Source organism: Coenobita brevimanus, chromosome 23, assembly GCF_032717465.1.
Source record: "Coenobita brevimanus isolate Jiangsu-jjx chromosome 23, ASM3271746v2, whole genome shotgun sequence".
Taxonomy (NCBI): Eukaryota; Metazoa; Arthropoda; class Malacostraca; order Decapoda; family Coenobitidae; genus Coenobita; species Coenobita brevimanus.
In genome coordinates this window covers 15,143,908-15,161,086 of record NC_136976.1, presented here as the reverse complement: position 1 = coordinate 15,161,086, position 17,179 = coordinate 15,143,908, and positions in this window count along the sequence as shown.

Here is a 17,179-nt window from a genome sequence, read left to right as displayed (position 1 = left end):
GTACAAGATTATGTTAATTTGTTTAAAAACTACGAAAACCTTTTTCATATCAAACCGGTCATAAAGCGTGTTAATGCTACGATATTTTCCATATCCTCCAGTGCAGCGCCACGCAATGCTCCATTCGGTAACACAAATCCCTCATAATCCGGGACAAAAATTAGTCTCCTTTGTCATTGTTTGTATGTCACGCGTAGAGCACGCCCGCCACTTTTTTCTCTAATGCAGCATATTGTTACGTCCCGGTCCCACACTGCCACAGGCTCCAACAGCAGTAGTACAGTACAGGAAGGACGTTGCCCAGTGAGTTGTTCTTCTTATGGTCAGCCTTTAGGTGTGCAGTACACAAGATCAGCTGAGGCGAAAATAAACACTGGCTCCTTAAAGTTCACTGTCTTTATTTTCCAAATAATTCCACTTAATGCTTTCCAACTTCACTCCACTGTTCTCACAAGCACTGGAGCTATACACACTTTATTAACTGCTATTACACTTAATGCTTAACAACACTTCACAGTTAGTACACTTAATGCTTGCTAACACTTCACTTATTACACAAGTACTGAAAATAATCTTCATTGACAGTAATTACACTTAATGCACTTCACTGTCTTCTCAAGTTCCAGTGATATACAAACTTCAATAACCCGTCACTGTTTGCCACTGTTTTCACAAGTACCGAAAGTACACAGTCTCTACTGACACCGACTGCACTTCACACAAACTGACCTGAAACCCGACTGAACTCTAAACCGACTGACTAACTAAGCTCTTCCCCATCCTTATATAAGCTTGCATTGTTCTAGAAACGTCCACTTCTCCAACATTCTAGGAGATACTGTCTTGCATCAGCCCCTAGCAACGACAGTTACCAACTACGAGACATCAAAATATTCTAGAGTTGTCAAACATTACGTAACACTCTAAATCATTAACATACGAACTTAAATTTTTCCTGTGTAAAAAATACAGGTTCTCTCTTCTTAAATTACATAATTTAACAAGCAATCACTTAAATAAAACATTATAAAGAAAAAGAGCACAAAAATTAATGTACAACCTGCGAAATAACTACGCTCACAAACAGCAGGCAAACTGGCAACTCTGACGACTCGTACCGAAACTTACGGTACCAGAAACGTCTCGAAGGTACGAGACTACCTAACTGGCAAATCCCCCTTCATAACAATATAAAAAATAATCCTCCTTTGGCTGAAAAGAAATACCGAGCTTCTCTCGGCTTAGCCATACTAGCTGAGAGAGGAAAGTGAATAGGGAATGTGATATACGAGCATAAGGCTGAATTTCAGGTGGCGTAGAAGGCTCGGTCGCATTGTTTCTTTGTCTGTTTATGTGGCATGTTCCAGATTCACAGTGTTCTGTGTGCTGTTTACATAGTTTTAATATTGGCATAGTTTGCATCAAACACATACAGAATGATGCAGAATTGTAATGTACGGAATAAATCGGTAATGAAGAGGAGTTGCGAACTATCTCAAACCATTTACAGTACAACTGACAAGGCGAACCTTTGTCCTCGACCGCCCAAACATGAGCTCTAGAATGGAACAATAAATATGGAAGACGCATGGCCTTTGTTGCACAAAAACAATCCCAGTAACAGGCCGGCGGAGAAAAGTGGCCGTAGCTTTCAGTTCTGAGGTCACCAAGCACTGCACCTGTAAATTTCAGGACGCCCGCCGCCTTGCTATCAAGGCCACCCAGACGTGCGGGACGTTACTCGCTTACACACCCTCTGATTTACAACGATGCAGTGTTCTTTACTCTTTGCTGCTTCTGTGTCTCGCAAGATTCCTGTTTTTCTTTTCTGTACGTAAAGAGTGATTGAATTTCCAGTGATGATGAAAAATACGGGAATAAGCAACTCTTTTTGTCCTCTCGAATTCAGTGTGTCATCATTATTATGGCTATCTGTGAACGACTATTTTCAGCTTAAGAGAGGCTTTGCGAAGTGGAGTACTAACATACATCCTTCACTGATTCCTTCACTGACTGGACTCTCTCCTAAGTTGAATACGAGTATATCCGTCTGTCGGAAGTGCACTAAGATCCAAATATGAAAATCGTTATTGAATCAAAAGGGTTTCGGTAGGGACAGATTCAGTTTTCGAAGGTTATTATTTTTCTTTATATTATTATATCTAACATAAAAATCATAACATTATTCGTACTTTGGATAAAATGATGGATAAATGAATAATGTGAATGATAGAACCGATCATAAAGCGAATAGTTTAATTCTACACTTCCTTCCAGTTTAGTTACCGGTAGTAAAAGACATTCTGGTGACTGACATTATTATGCATTAAAGGTGACTTGAGATGGATTTACTACATAAAGCTCATTTGTATACCTCATTTGTATAACAGCATGTCGTAACTCTGAACTTTGTATTACTGCATGTCGTAACGCTAAACTTTATATTACTGCATGTCGTAACTCTGAACTTTGTATAACAGGATGTCGTAACTCTGAACTTTGTATAATAGCATGTTGTAACTCGGGACTTTGTATTACTGCATGTCGTAACTCTGAACTTTGTATAGTAGCATTTCGTAACTCGGGACTATGAATAACACACCAGATCACAGCACAAAACTTTCATTAACGGCGTGTCTCAACTCAGAATTTGAAGGACAACACCAGATCGCAACCCATAACTTTAAAGAATAACACCAGATCAAAACCCTAAACTCTGAAGAATAACACCAGATCACAGCCCAAAACTTTGAAGAATAACACCAGCTCACAACCCTAAACTTTGAAGAATAACACCAGATTACAACCCTACGAACCTAAACTTTTTAAGAGAAACACCAGCACAAAATCCTAAACTTTGAAGAATAACACCAGATCTCATTACTACACTAAAAACAATAACATCAGAGCGCAACCCTGGACTCTGAAGAGCAATACCAGAGCAGTCCTCAACTTAAGGAATAACACCAGATTACGGCCACGAGCTTTGAAGAGTAAAACCAAAATAAAAACCTACACCTTGAAAAATAAAACCAGATCACAACTCTAAACTTTGAAAGGTAATACCAGTTGTCAACGATGAGCTCAGAATAACAACCGATCGCTACTTCGAATTTTAAATGACAGCACAAAGTTGAAATAATAAGCTTTGAATAATAACAGCAAGCCCAACTTCTGAACTTTGAATAGCAAGTAGGATGAGTAACAATAAACTGGGAATACCGAGGTGCCATAACACTCAGGTGGTGGCAGTAACACGACGTTGTATCTACTCCTCTGGCCATGACGGAGGGCAACATGCAGGTGTGGGCTATTTCTGGGCAAGACCTGAGTTAATTATCCCTTACTTATACTGTATAAACTCCAAGAATGTATATAAGTCAAAGAGAATGAAACCGCCTACACTCCTAAACAGCCACATCCACGAACACTCGGTTGGAGTAGAGCGCGGGAAATTATGGATAATTACAATACACCTCCAATTTATAGTCCAATATATAACGTTAATGTTTTCCGCAGGACGGTAACATGAAGGGCGTACAATTAAATGAAGATATAGCCAAGGCAGCAACACTCACCACCGCCTCGTATTTTCGGTGGTAATGTGCTGGGCTGGACTTGTTTAGGTGGTTGGTTGGGTCTGTGGTTGGGTAGGTAGTTGGTTGGTTGGCTGGATGGGTGGTTGACTGGGTGGTAAGTGCGTGAGTGGGTGGGTAGGTAGTTGATTTAGAGGTTGGTTTATTGGTTAGCAGGATGGTGGGTTTGTTAGCTGGCTACTTCTTTGGTTTATTGCTTCTCGGTTCGTTGACTGCTTAGCTGTCTGCTTGGCTGGGTCATTTGGAAGTTGCGTAATTGCCTGGTTGGGTTGACTTGCTTGGGTGCTTGGTTGGGTAGTTGGATGGTTGGTTACGTGACTTATTGGGTAGCAGGGGTGTGAGGTACCACAGGGGCTATGACATAGGGATGTTCCTCGGTCACATTCTAGGTAGCATAGGAGACTTCGAAACAGCTCCTCCTTAGCGATTTATTTTGTATAGTACACCTTAATATCATGTACCTTACTGAAGTAACGTAATTATCATACAGACATCAAAAAAAGGTGCCATTCAGCGTTCATTGATTTTTAAACAACATTGCAATGCTTTTTCGTTATTGTCTTAGAATTCCAGTGAGTACAATGACTAAAAACACATGAGAACTTACTCACCTTCAAGGCATTACCTATCTTATAAAATGTGTTTACTAACAAAGCACCTGCCGTTTGGCCATTATGCTGATACCTGGTATAAGAGATATATAAGACCTTAAGAAATATCAGGCAAAAATTCATGTCCAAGCGAAATATTTTGGTATGAGTAACAATCAATTAAATATTGGTTTGCTTTCTTTTCGGCTCATTCAATAAAATCATGGAGGAATGAGTAGTAATTCCACAAAATTACACAAAAATATTTCCTTGCACAGTAATCAAACATTCATGCATAAGTACATTAATAACTAGGGGGGCGCTCAGTAGAGCGCATCTCTTCGACAAGGGCAAAGTAATTTCCAAACCACTCTTCATAATCGGTTAGGTTTTCTCATCACTGATTAGGGTTTCAAAAAAAATGCTTTCCGGACCCAGAATCTGCAATACGATCCGGATTGGTCCCAAAAGCTAATCGATTATTCTCTAGGACATGGGCTATCTATCCACCAAACTTGGTCCAAATCTCTCTTTTAGTTTTTGATTAATCCTGCTAACAGAAAAACAAACGAACAAACAAACAAACAGGAGCGAAAACATACTTTCCTTGTCGGAGAGAATGAACCCGGCGAAGGCCACTTATTGACTGAATCTCTTTATCACAAACGAGGAATTTTTATACCCACTCACCAATTCCTTTCCATTATTATATCCACTGCCACAACACACACAAGTACATGTCTCCGAAGTGACAGTACTTCTTAAGATGACATGCGAAAACTGTCTGTTTGCTCATTATGTTTTGGAACATTATTTTCCATGACAATATTCGTAGACGGAAATGATAAAAAACTGGAGCACAATAAAGTACAGTTAGTGAGACCTACTCCATTGGAACGAGGAAACAAAACCATTCGGGGACAAAGTGTTATTCGCCCTCCATAAGCTACCTACAAGCCAAATTTGAAGAAAATATCTCTATCCGTTGCTAAGATGTTGGCCAAAATGAAGTTTGATATATGGCTGCTAGCATTCGGTCGTCTTTTATCAAATCTTCAACAAATTTGATCATTTATGCCCATCCACATAGTTGCTATTTCCTTAAGGTTTGGAGATAATTCGCCCACAACTTTTCGAGATATTTTGAACACACACACCCACACACCCACACCCACACACACACACACACACACACATCGACAAAAACTATATCCCCTCCTCTTGCCAACGGCGGGCGACATGTAATAATGATGCGAAAATCTCGATAATTTCTGCGGACTTCACTAAAGGCATGTCAAAATTCGGCGCTAGAGCCTCGTCATGGCCATTACTTAGGAACAAACTGCGTAATACCGTCCACATCACAGCGGTGTACACGCTACAGCGCCACCGCAATGAGAAAGCAGTGGGAGACTTGACAAATCCTATGTCCCTGAAGTACAAGAGAGTGGACAGAGTGGATTTACTTAGGCTTTTCTCTATTTTCTCTAACCCTCTGAATAGTAGATGTTATCGCAGTGGAAAAGATGCTGCCAAGCCTCCACTGCCAACCAGAGAACGACTCGTTGACGACTTCAGTCCTGTGACATACACTGAATTATATTTAATTCTTATTACTACTGGACTCTTTAATTGAATTTAGAGGTGACTTTCAACAAGAAGTGTTAATTATATCCATCATTAGCCTCCTTAAGTTATGACACTAGTCTTATCTACATAATATCGTCGGGTGGCAGCAAGTTTATACTACAAAAATACGTCATCGTAGTGAAGCTGTCTTCCTTCCTTAACTAACTGATATGACATTATTTAAAGAGGTCGCCACTTATTCTTCTTTTCTATTAGGAATTTCCTGAGCCTTGACATCCACCTCCCGGAATTTCATTACCCTGTCCCCACCCTCTCGTCCGTACAGTGCTGTGGTGTTTATTGCAGCAACTATTCTGACATTCACCTACACTACCCATTGCCCAGCCATGTTTGGTGCTTTTTGTTTTCCCTTCATTACTTAACCACTTTCACTATGAGGAGTGTTCCCCAGGCTGAATAATGGAATTTTGGTGTATTCTGAAGGGGTTAATGGAGACAGTGTGTACCCTCGTTACAATGGGAAACCTTTACCCTAAATATTATAACAGCACTGATGGAATATAAAAAAGTCATCACACTGAAGTGTTTAACGACAAAAGGGACATTTTCCCCACATCACAGGCCGTTGTACCCTTAACTCTTTGAAAGTTTTTTTTTTTTTTTTTTTAATAACAGAACGGAGGAAGGAAAAACAAATAGGGAAAAAAAAAATCCATACACCAGATTTACTGGTGTCTTCTATTCATAAAATATCTGTAACAGTTAGACTTGAACAGTTGTGGGTTGAAATTTGGAGGAAAACAACTCTGGGGAAGCGAGTTCCAGAGAGATGCAGTTCGGGGAATGAAAGAATTCTGATCGGCAGTTCTGCAATATGGTTGAGTGACATTCCAGTCATGAGCGCTACCAGATGCCCGTGTAGCACGAGGGAAGGCATGGAGAGGTGGCACCATGGACACAACTTCGTCTGAGCATTTGCCAAAAAAATATCTGTAAAATAACGCAAGGGAGGCAACATTCCTTCTTACTTGCAGGGGAGGTAGTTTATATGTAATGGCAGGGTTGTTAATGATTCTAACAGCTTTATTCTGAATTTTGTCTAGTTGTCTTAATGCAACCTCTCCACAACCATTCCACAAGGGTGAGCAATATTCAAGCTGAGAGCGCACATGACTCTTATAAATTATAGCTAACTGCTCATCGGCGAAGAAGTTACGGACTCTGTACAATAATCCAAGTTTCTTTGAGGCAGTTTTAGCAAGTGATCTGACATGAGAGGTCCAGCTGAGGGCACTGTTAAGTGAGACACCAAGAATTTCAATACTTTTGGAGATGGGAATATTAGTAGCACTGAAGGTAATGTACGAATCTGGCAATATCTGTCTATTAGTAAACTGTATATATTTAGTTTTACTAGCATTAAAAGAGACAAGGTTGTTTTGTCCCCATTCACTGATTGTAGCTAGATCTTGATTTATGGAGATGGCTGTACTGAGTTGAGAGGTAGAGATATTAGACTTTGTAAATGGATGTCTGAGTGTGAATGAACTATGTAGTGTTGAGTCATCTGCATATGAGTGAACGGGATTGTGAGTGACAGATAAGAAGTATTTGCACTGTATTTCTGCTGTCTCCAAACGATTGTATTCAGCAAATGATGATCTTTATTACTGATAAACAGTGAAGACTATGACTAACTCCGGAAACAAAACTATATAGAATTTAAGCGTCTACTAACAACAAGAATAAAAAAGAATTATATGGCTTTGGGTTGAAGGTGTCGGTAGGAACTATATATATATATATATATATATATATATATATATATATATATATTTGTGTGTGTGTGTGTGTGTGTGTGTGTGTGTGTGTGTGTGTGTGTGTGTGTGTGTGTACAACATCTCAATTTTTTTCTGATTTTAATCAAACTTACTGGAGGGTGAAGGAATGAGGGTCAGCTTCAACCGTGATCTTTGACCTATTATTTTTAGAACAATGGGTCAAAGGTCAAGGCTGAGGGCTAAGTCAGAGTTTTACCCAACATATCAAACCTTGGCAGATTTTACCCAATTCAGACCAAACTTGGTATAATGGCTGATCAAAGGCAAGAACCATGATAGTCGACTCTAAGAACATTCAGCCAAAGGTTAAGGCTACAGGGTAAAGTCCAATTCCGACCCTGTGCCTGTATGTGACCAACATAACTGGAGTGGTCTGGATCTCACTTGGACCATTCTTGATGGAAGTGTTGAAGATCACCCAATGATATGACCTATTGTTGTTTTCTTCTTTAGAGCAAGGGATCAAAGGCCAATGTCACATGGCAAGATCAAGTTGAACAGTATTTTTCCGATTTATACCAAACTTTGTGGAAGGTGTGAAGGCTGAGCAAGGATAAAAGAAATCAGTTTTGAGAATAATCAAACACAGATTAAGTCACTGGGAAAGGCAAAGTTCAGGGTCATTGCGCCATAATCAACTAAAGCAGTCTTAATCTGATTTGGACCGAACGTAGTGGAAGGGTTAAGGGTCAGGCAAAAATTAAGCTGTTCTATTCTTCAAGCAGTCTGGCGAAGGCCAAAATTAAGGAGCAAAGTTAATGTTTGGATCTTAGGTCAATTGTTGGATGCAGGTGTTGCACTCGCTGACTGATGCCTCTTCTTTTCCTGTAGACGTCGTCATATTTTTTCTTCTGCATCAAAAGCACACATGCATTTCCAGAAAAAAAGGGGGATGCCTTTAATATATAATAATAATATATTAGAGTATTTACTATTTCTCATGCATGTCATCAAGTACACAACAACGGATAATTGGTTACTCTCTGTGTGTAGTGCGGTAACAAAAACCCAAGCGATGTGTTGTATGCCACTTAAAGGAAATATTAACGTTTTCCCTAGCACACCATTTCAACCTTTTGATGGCTACAACTACCCGAAGATACGCGAAATTGTCCTTAGAACGAAAACACACACACACACACACACACACACATACAGAACTACAATCTTAGGAGGAATGTCATGTCTCTTCGTCAACACCATCAGGCCTTCATTATTCCAGCCTTGGCCAAGTTCTTCCCTTGATACCCTTCCATTATTCCGGGACTGACTTGTCCGTGTCCGCGTTGAACAGCCGTGGACAACAGGTTTAGGCCTCACCTGCCATGCTACTGGATGGCATTCGAAACTGCACTGAAGATTTTGCATAACCGTTTCTTAGTAATTCACTCTGCATAATGCGCCTCAGAAACCACTTGTATGCAGTCTGTGTAAGCTGTGTAAAAATTAAGACGATATAAATAACATACTAGAATGCTAAGGAGTATTCGGCAAAAGAGGAAGAGGTCTTGCCTAAATTACCTGACTCTGTGCAACAAACTAGAGCAGGAAGGTCACAAAAATCAACATGGGGAATTTGTCTCAGCCCACTAACGTACGGTTTCATCACTGTCCCATGAACACGAGCTTACACCATCATCATGAGGAGAAAGGTAAACGTGGTGAGGGCATGGAAGGGGTATTAACACTCAAATAAACTGGAAAATAATTCTAAGAGCAATAACTGAATAGAAGAATATAATCAAGTAAAAATACGACGCAGGGAAAGAAAGGCCATGTAATTGGAGCATTTGGCATTATAAAAAAAATAAGTGTTGAATAAATTAGAATATGTAAGAGCCGTATGGTTGTGCAGGTAAGCCAACAGACGACACCGAGAAAGTGAAACTGGGCACCAGTAGAAAGAGTGTATGCTAGACTGGAATCAAGAAAACCATGGAGTGGTGACGAGAACGTACATATACTAACAGTTATCATGTAAAAGAGAACGATGTAATTAAGGGAAATGGGAATATGTCGAGAAAATATAATAAGTGTGAAAACAGCAGTCTAGTCAAAGAAGACATAACGCACACAAATAAGGCAAGGACAAAAGGGAATAAGGAAGGGTCGTAATAAAAAGACGACAGAATAGGATATATGAGAATGAATCAGAATCCCTGACTTGTTTCTCCCCATCTACAAATCCCATATGGCTCTATTAATTACCACTCCTCTTGGAACTGTGTGTGTTAAGATGGAAATAAGGGTGTTAAAAGAGGAATGTTAGGAAGAGGCACCTGAACAAGAGACGGCAAAATGTTTGAGTTTGAGCCAGACTCCCTAACTTGTCCTCTCCCCAGACTGAAATTTGGTATGGGTTTATTAATTATAGCTCCTCTGACAACTTTGTGTAAGTAGTTGGTTATTCGGGTCTGTGTTGGTTTACTTCAGCCCGATAACCACTTCACTTTATTCTTGCTGTCTCTAGACGGTTATTTCAGATGATAAATAATATACTTGGGAAAGTTAAAAATTAAGGCTGTATTTCATCCCGCCATTTTGTAAATTTTCTCCCATTCTGAATAAAATCGTCAAGAGATGGCAGGATTATTGAAATGAAGAACGATTTCGGGCTTCACGAGCAAATGCTTTCACTAAAATGACGTTTTTATTTGTTTTATTCTTGTCCTCTCTAGACGATTTTATTAAGCCCTGGTAAGATTTCTTGAGCTGACTTCCATTTTCATTGGAGAGGTTGGATATATCCTTCATTAACACATCCACTACTAACGATGCTATCTTAAGTTGAATAAAACAAAAACACCCGCGACCAGCGACTGGTCTAAGGACAATATATTCGATTTTGTCCTCTGTCCCTGGCCTTCGACAGATTACCCTAAAAACTTAACTGCCTTATTCATGCCTAACCCTTTACCTGTCCACCAACTTTGGTCCAAGGCAGATCACGTCTGTTTGAATTGACTTTGCCCAGTGACCGTGACATTTGACCTTTCTCATGGCCTTCATCTTGGACTCATTCTTTTCAAAGTCGAATCTCTTTTTCCTTGTTCTAATCTAAGCCTTTCCACAAAGTTAAGTCTAAAAGGGATAAAAACTGTTTAGTTGACCCTGCCATGTGACTTTGATTTTTAACCTATTGTTCTTACAAGCAAGATATCACCCTCATGGAAGACCCTTATCTCATTCACCAAGTTAATCCAAATCTGATCTAAAGACACGGGTCGAACCCTGATTTCGCCTTATGACCTTGACAATTGACTAAAAGTTCTCATAATTGAATCCCTTCATTTTTGTATTGCCGTAAAACCTTTTCCTTAGCTTGGTTTAATTTGGACAAAAACTGTTTAAACTAATTTTGATAGGTCAGTGTATCACCCAAGTCTGTGAACTTGACCTTTCACCTAGTCTTTCTTTAAGATAAAAGGCCTTCTCAGTGGCTACCCCTTAACATTGTCACCAAGTTTGGTGAATATAAATTTTTTATCATTCTTTCCCTTGTCTTCTCTAAAGTATTCTTTTTTCTCCGCTTCCTCTGCTTCATTTTCTATTTTCTTCCTCATCCTTCTTGACTTTATCTTCTTTATCAACTTTTTTTTATTCTCTAGAATTTCTCTTTCTTCGTCACTTTATTTTTCTTAGTTTTTTCACTTTCTTTTCCTCTTCCTCTTTCCTTTACTTCCATTCCTACTACTACGCAAATTCTGTTTTCCCCGTATACTAATTTTCTTCCTCTTCTACCTCTACCTTTTCCATTTCTTACTTCCTTGGTCTTACTCACTGTTCCTCCTCCACTTTTCCTTTTTTCTTCTTCCGCTTCTCCACCCACTTGAACCTCAGCTCCCTTCTCAGTGGTCAGGTGGCTAAGCACTATACGTGACCCAGTGCTCTCTCTCTCTCTCTCTCCCTCTCTCTCTTTCTCTCTCTCTCTCTCTCTCTCTCTCTCTCTCAGGTGACCAAACGCTATACGTGACCTCAGTTCTGATTCGACACAGGTTTTTTCCTCTGGTCTTATTCGACTGCTTCTCCACGATTTCCTTACATTCCCACAACATGGTTTATTTCACTGCTACTTCTACTAACTCTTTGACCACGATATATTGTCTCACATTTTCAGTGACTTCACAGGTGGAGCTGCTGTGATCGAGTTCATTTTACAGGTGGAGCTGCTGTGATCAAGTTCATTTCTATGTTTGTATCACAGTATCTATGTACGTATGTTAAAAAATCCCTGATCAATGCTTGATTTGATCTGGATCATATTTGATATATACATGTGCGTGTGCATATCTGGTAAGAAGTGATTCGATTTTTATGCAACTCGAGCAATTGTCAAGGTCACGTGTAATGATCAAACTTTGGGCTCTGAGTTGCAGCGATCTCTTAGCACTTAGTTTCCTTTCCTTCAGTCAGGAATAAGAAAGAAATTAGATGTCTGGTGTGTCAAAGTTTCATCCCGTGATTGTTGCAGTGACTGCTGTGGTGGACTCCATAATAAGTGCATGGAAAACTGAAGTATGGAATCATCAGTGTATGAGTGGACAGGCTAGGTAGGCAGTTCAGGAGGTCCTTCATGGGGGCAAGGAAGAGTTGCTGACGCAGAACCAAAAAGAATACTAATATTAATAATTTCAGAAGAACAGCTGCCAACTGCTACCACCATTATAGAACGACCGTAGAGGAAGCTTGAGATGAAGACATAAACAGAGGGATAGAGATTTGGGGGATAAGGATTTTGGATAATAAGATTTGGACTTGAGATATGCTGGGCAATGGCAAAGCTTTCTGTTAAATCCCAAAAAGGAGGATGACCAGCAATCTGAATTGAATGTAACAAGATCGTTACAAGCGTTAAGGACAGAATATTTTTGTTCTTCAGTGATTTTTGTGAAGACTGAACTGAAAAGTTACTTACACTGGGAGCGGTTTCTTTACAATCAGAGATAAGGGCACTTTCGGGGCTAATATTGGGGCCAATACCAACACAGGTCTTAAGATGTTTACTGCTCTATCAGGGGCAAAGAGGTGACGAATAAAAGATTAGGCGTCAAGACTGACCACGAGAGAGAGAGAGAGAGAGAGAGAGAGAGAGAGAGAGAGAGAGAGAGATTTTTTAAAACGTAACATCCGCTTTCGCTCCACGAGCACGTCTGTAATAAAATCCACTGTCACCAGCGAGAATAAGCCACTAAAACACGTAACTGGACTACTGGTGTTTAAGCGATATAGTGTTAAAATTATTGTATGTATCAGAGGAATTGGTATCAGAACTAAGGTAACGAAAAAAAAAAGAAGCCCTAGGATTGCCTCAAACTGTCTTCACGCACCATAGAAGAAAAATTGTGTTTTTGTTTTTCTACTAGGTCTGCAGCGCCTGTGGAAGAAAAAAAAAGTGGTCGGGAGTAAATACTGTGAAAACCTAAATTTCCTTAAAGGGGAAACTCATTTATTTTAAGTGACGTCGAAGGAAGTTCACACACACACACTCACACACACACACACACACTCACACACACTCACACACACACACACACACACACACACACACACACACACACACACACACACACACACACACACATACAGAGAGAGAGAGAGAGAGAGAGAGAGGGAGGGAGAGGGAGGGAGGGAGAAATCACACCCCATCACAAAAAAAGTAGAAACAGATAAATTCGCTTGAGAAAAAAAAGAAAAAAAAAAAGCACAACCGAGCCGCCTACAAGCCACATATTCTCTCTTCCTGCCTGATATACTTGTTGTCCGGGTCTGGCGGGGAGCCCAGACACTGTACACTATCCATCACCCACGCTTCACAGTGAGGACGTGTTTTGTCGTATTTTGATGATTTTGATAACTTTGGAGAAACCATTTGTAGTGACGAGGTTAGATACAGTCTTCATTAACCTTTTACACCTTGACGTCTCCCCTTAAGTTGTTTAAAATCGTTTAAAGTTTCGTGAATAAAGTGAATAAATTAGACCTAAGAAATTCATCAAATTCACGAATTAATGCACACTGTTGTGTAAAGGCTAATTCAATAAATGAAAGGTGCATCAATAGGCCCAGTTAACCTTAATTAAAAAAAAAGTTTCGTCACGGTAAATTAATCATTTCAATTAGATGGAGTGTTTTCTTATTTTCAGACGACTACTTACTAATTATCAGAGAATTTTCCTTCTTAAGGGATTACACGACCTTCATTAACTCCTTCTCAGCTAGAGGTAATTCTTAAAGGAATCATTCTTTACACTCGCTTGAGATGATGAGCTCGAACAGAAGTGAGTTAATCTCTGTAGGAAGCAAGACAATGTCAGTACCAAGAATGCACCGATACATAGCTCCGGTATGCATTTGAATCAGATGCTTTTGAAATAAATATAAATACTAATTCCTCTGATTATTTGAGGTCAGGAATTTCCTTTGAAAAGAAACCCCACCAGCATTTCCTGCAAAAGGATATTTGTGGGGAAAAATGTTTTAGCTGACTCACACAATGGCAAGACTAACACACTGACAACGTGAACACACTGACAACACCAAAACAATAACAGGACCAACACATTTAGATCCCCCAGCAGAGTCCTGTGCACGTGGATACTCATTTACAAATATCTGGTCTGTCTGAATCAGGATGTTGGTGATGTCGCCCGTCAGATGAAGACAGAGAAGGGAGAAAACACGAAACTTGTTCATGACATTATTGTGATGTCTATCACATACTCACAAGATGGCGGAGCTACACACGAAGAGACGAGACTGAAGGCAGAGAGGGACGGGTGGGAAACGAGAAGAAGGAGAGAAAAGGAAGGAAGAGATATAAAGCGATGAGAAGGGAAAACTGAGATAAAGGTAGATAAAACATAAATGGAGTGGGAAAGGGAAGGGAATAGTATAAGGGAACATGAGAGAGAGAGAGAGAGAGAGAGAGAGAGAGAGAGAGAGAGAGAGAGAGAGCGACGACAGGTGCGACAGCTGTCACACGGCAGGGTGACATCATCATGGGCTCTGTTAGCCAAGTTAGCCATGGTGCGAACTGATCACGTACTTCTCTTGACCACTACTGTATACCTTAATCCAGTTGGAGAGATAAAGACTTTGTTAAGGCTTCTTCAACCTAACCACCTTGTGTGTCTGCAGTTCAGAACCATGGCCTCTCATAACTAGTTCTTCTTCTTCTGCTTTAATCCTTTGGTCGTGTTCTCCGCCTAGTTATTACTCTCTCCCCATCTGTTTTACAGTCTATGAAAATCATGGCCTGGTCACGTCCGTTTCTATTTTCAAATGCGGTAATCTCCTAGGTTTTCGTCTCTTCCCATATCCAGGGAATATTCATCAGGAGATATGATTGCTGCCTATCTTACAAAATCATTAACTGCCTGACTGTCCAGTTACATCAGTCCTTATTTAATAGGTTTCAGCTTCCTTGAGGCTCTGAATACGTACAGTGAATATCCACCATATCTTACCTGCAGTAATGGTCCACGGTCATAAATGGGACTGGTTATACTGTATTCACAGTAACATATCGGAAATTTCCTTCAATTTGCGCATATGCCAGGCGGTTTAATAACAGAATAGGACATAACGATGGCTACAATACATCCTTTCCTTACCATTTTTTGTGATTAACCACGTTCGGGTTAATTTCTTGTCGAGAAGGCAGTTTCAGTCAAATTGGACAGAGAATATAACGCTTCTTTATATCATCCAAACACCATTTTACTTTCCATAATAAGGTTCTTGATTATGCTCTCCACCATCCAAATACCAGTTTACCTTCTATAATACCATCGTCATGTAGTAGTAGTAGTAGTTGTTCCCTAGGCAGTCTGGCCGAACAGCCCCGAGTCCCTTAGGAAGGCCATGGCCGAGACCAGGCTTTCCCACAGAGCTCTCAAAGAGTGTATGTTGTGTTGTTGGCGTAGGTGATTGTGTGCAATGCAGTCTTCCATAATGTACTTAATAGTATGGGGTGCTGTGTTGCATCCTGGACAGGCATCAGCGACGGAGTCATCCAGCCTCTTCTGGTAGCTTAGGAGGACTGGATGGTGCCCACATCTCAGCCTGGCCAGGTGAACCCTGTCCTAACGAGGAAGATAGGATTCAGAAGGGTGGATGTCAGGAGGCCGTGCATGCAGCTGTGTGTTGTCTTTAAGTGACTGAGTGGAGTGCCGAGTGATCTGAGTGTGGATATGCTTCTGGAAGCTGGTCTGAGGTGGGCGAGGGGGGAGAGATGACAGTATTTGTGTATGGTATTATATACATAAGTCAAGCTACATTCTATCCCCCATAATACAGCACTCCATATCCGTCTAGGGAAACAAGCCAATCTCTGTCCCAGGCACATCAGCTCTCGCCTCTGCTACATCCATCAGTGTTTGTAGAGGGATTCGTGCTGGCTTACGTTACGGCCATAAGGAATACGCTTTCCAATATCCGTGGGGATAGAGCCAATCGGAGAGAGAGGGTGTATTTACATGTTTCTTGCTCACCAATTGATTTTTAACACTTTCAGGCTCCTATAATTTACAGCTGAATATAACTGTCTGGGTTTAGCTGAAATGCAACAGTAGCTAAAACTGTCTCGACCATAAGAGGGATAAAAGTGACAGCATTATTTCTGAGACTTCTATGAATCGCAGTCAAATGCATAAAAATGCCTGGCGTCAGATGAAATACAATACTTGTGTTGTCCTCATCAGAAGTGGGTTACTGGTGACATTATTAACACTTTCAGTCTCCTGTTCCTGCATACTCTCGCAGGTGTATGAAACAGACAAGCTTGTGATAAAAAAAAAGGTAGAGTTGCCCTGTCATTAAGAGGGCTAATGGTGTCAGCATTAACATTTTAGGCTCTTATGAATCACTCTAAAATTATTATACCAGACTGCCATTAGTTGGAAATGAGTACTTGAGACGACACAACCACGACAGGATTAATTCATTACAGTGTACACTATTACAATTGGCCAACCAATAGAGGATTTTACTTAGCTTTAGAATGATTTTAGGTAGTGATCGGTGAAAATATAGACTATATTTAAGGATGCCATTTTGAAAATCTTCCACAAACTGAATAAAATTGTCTGGAAATAGCACGAACAAAAGAATAAATCTAAAATGTCACCATAGATTACTTAGGTGGAAAACCATGTATAAAAAATTCTGACACCCACAATAAATTTTCCTCACTTTAGATTCTTTACTTACTGAAGGAGTTAGATAAAGCCTTAATTAATCGATTCATTAATAATCAGTCATTTACAGGACTCTCGTTCGCAAAATAAAAGAGTCTAACAATAGCATAAAGAAAATGAAAATGACGTCATCGGATATAATTAGCTTATCCTCTCATGGCTACGTCTGCTTAATTTACTTCAGCTAACGCCACGCTATTTTATTTCGGCTCGAGTGAGTCACAGGCGCAAGAGTATAAATAAATGGCAGCATTAACTCTCTCGCGGTCGGGACATCTCTGGTATTTTATTCCAGTTAATGCCAGACAAAACTTTATTCTGTCACCGGTGAGCCACGGGAACCTGAGTGTTAATTCTGGTAACAA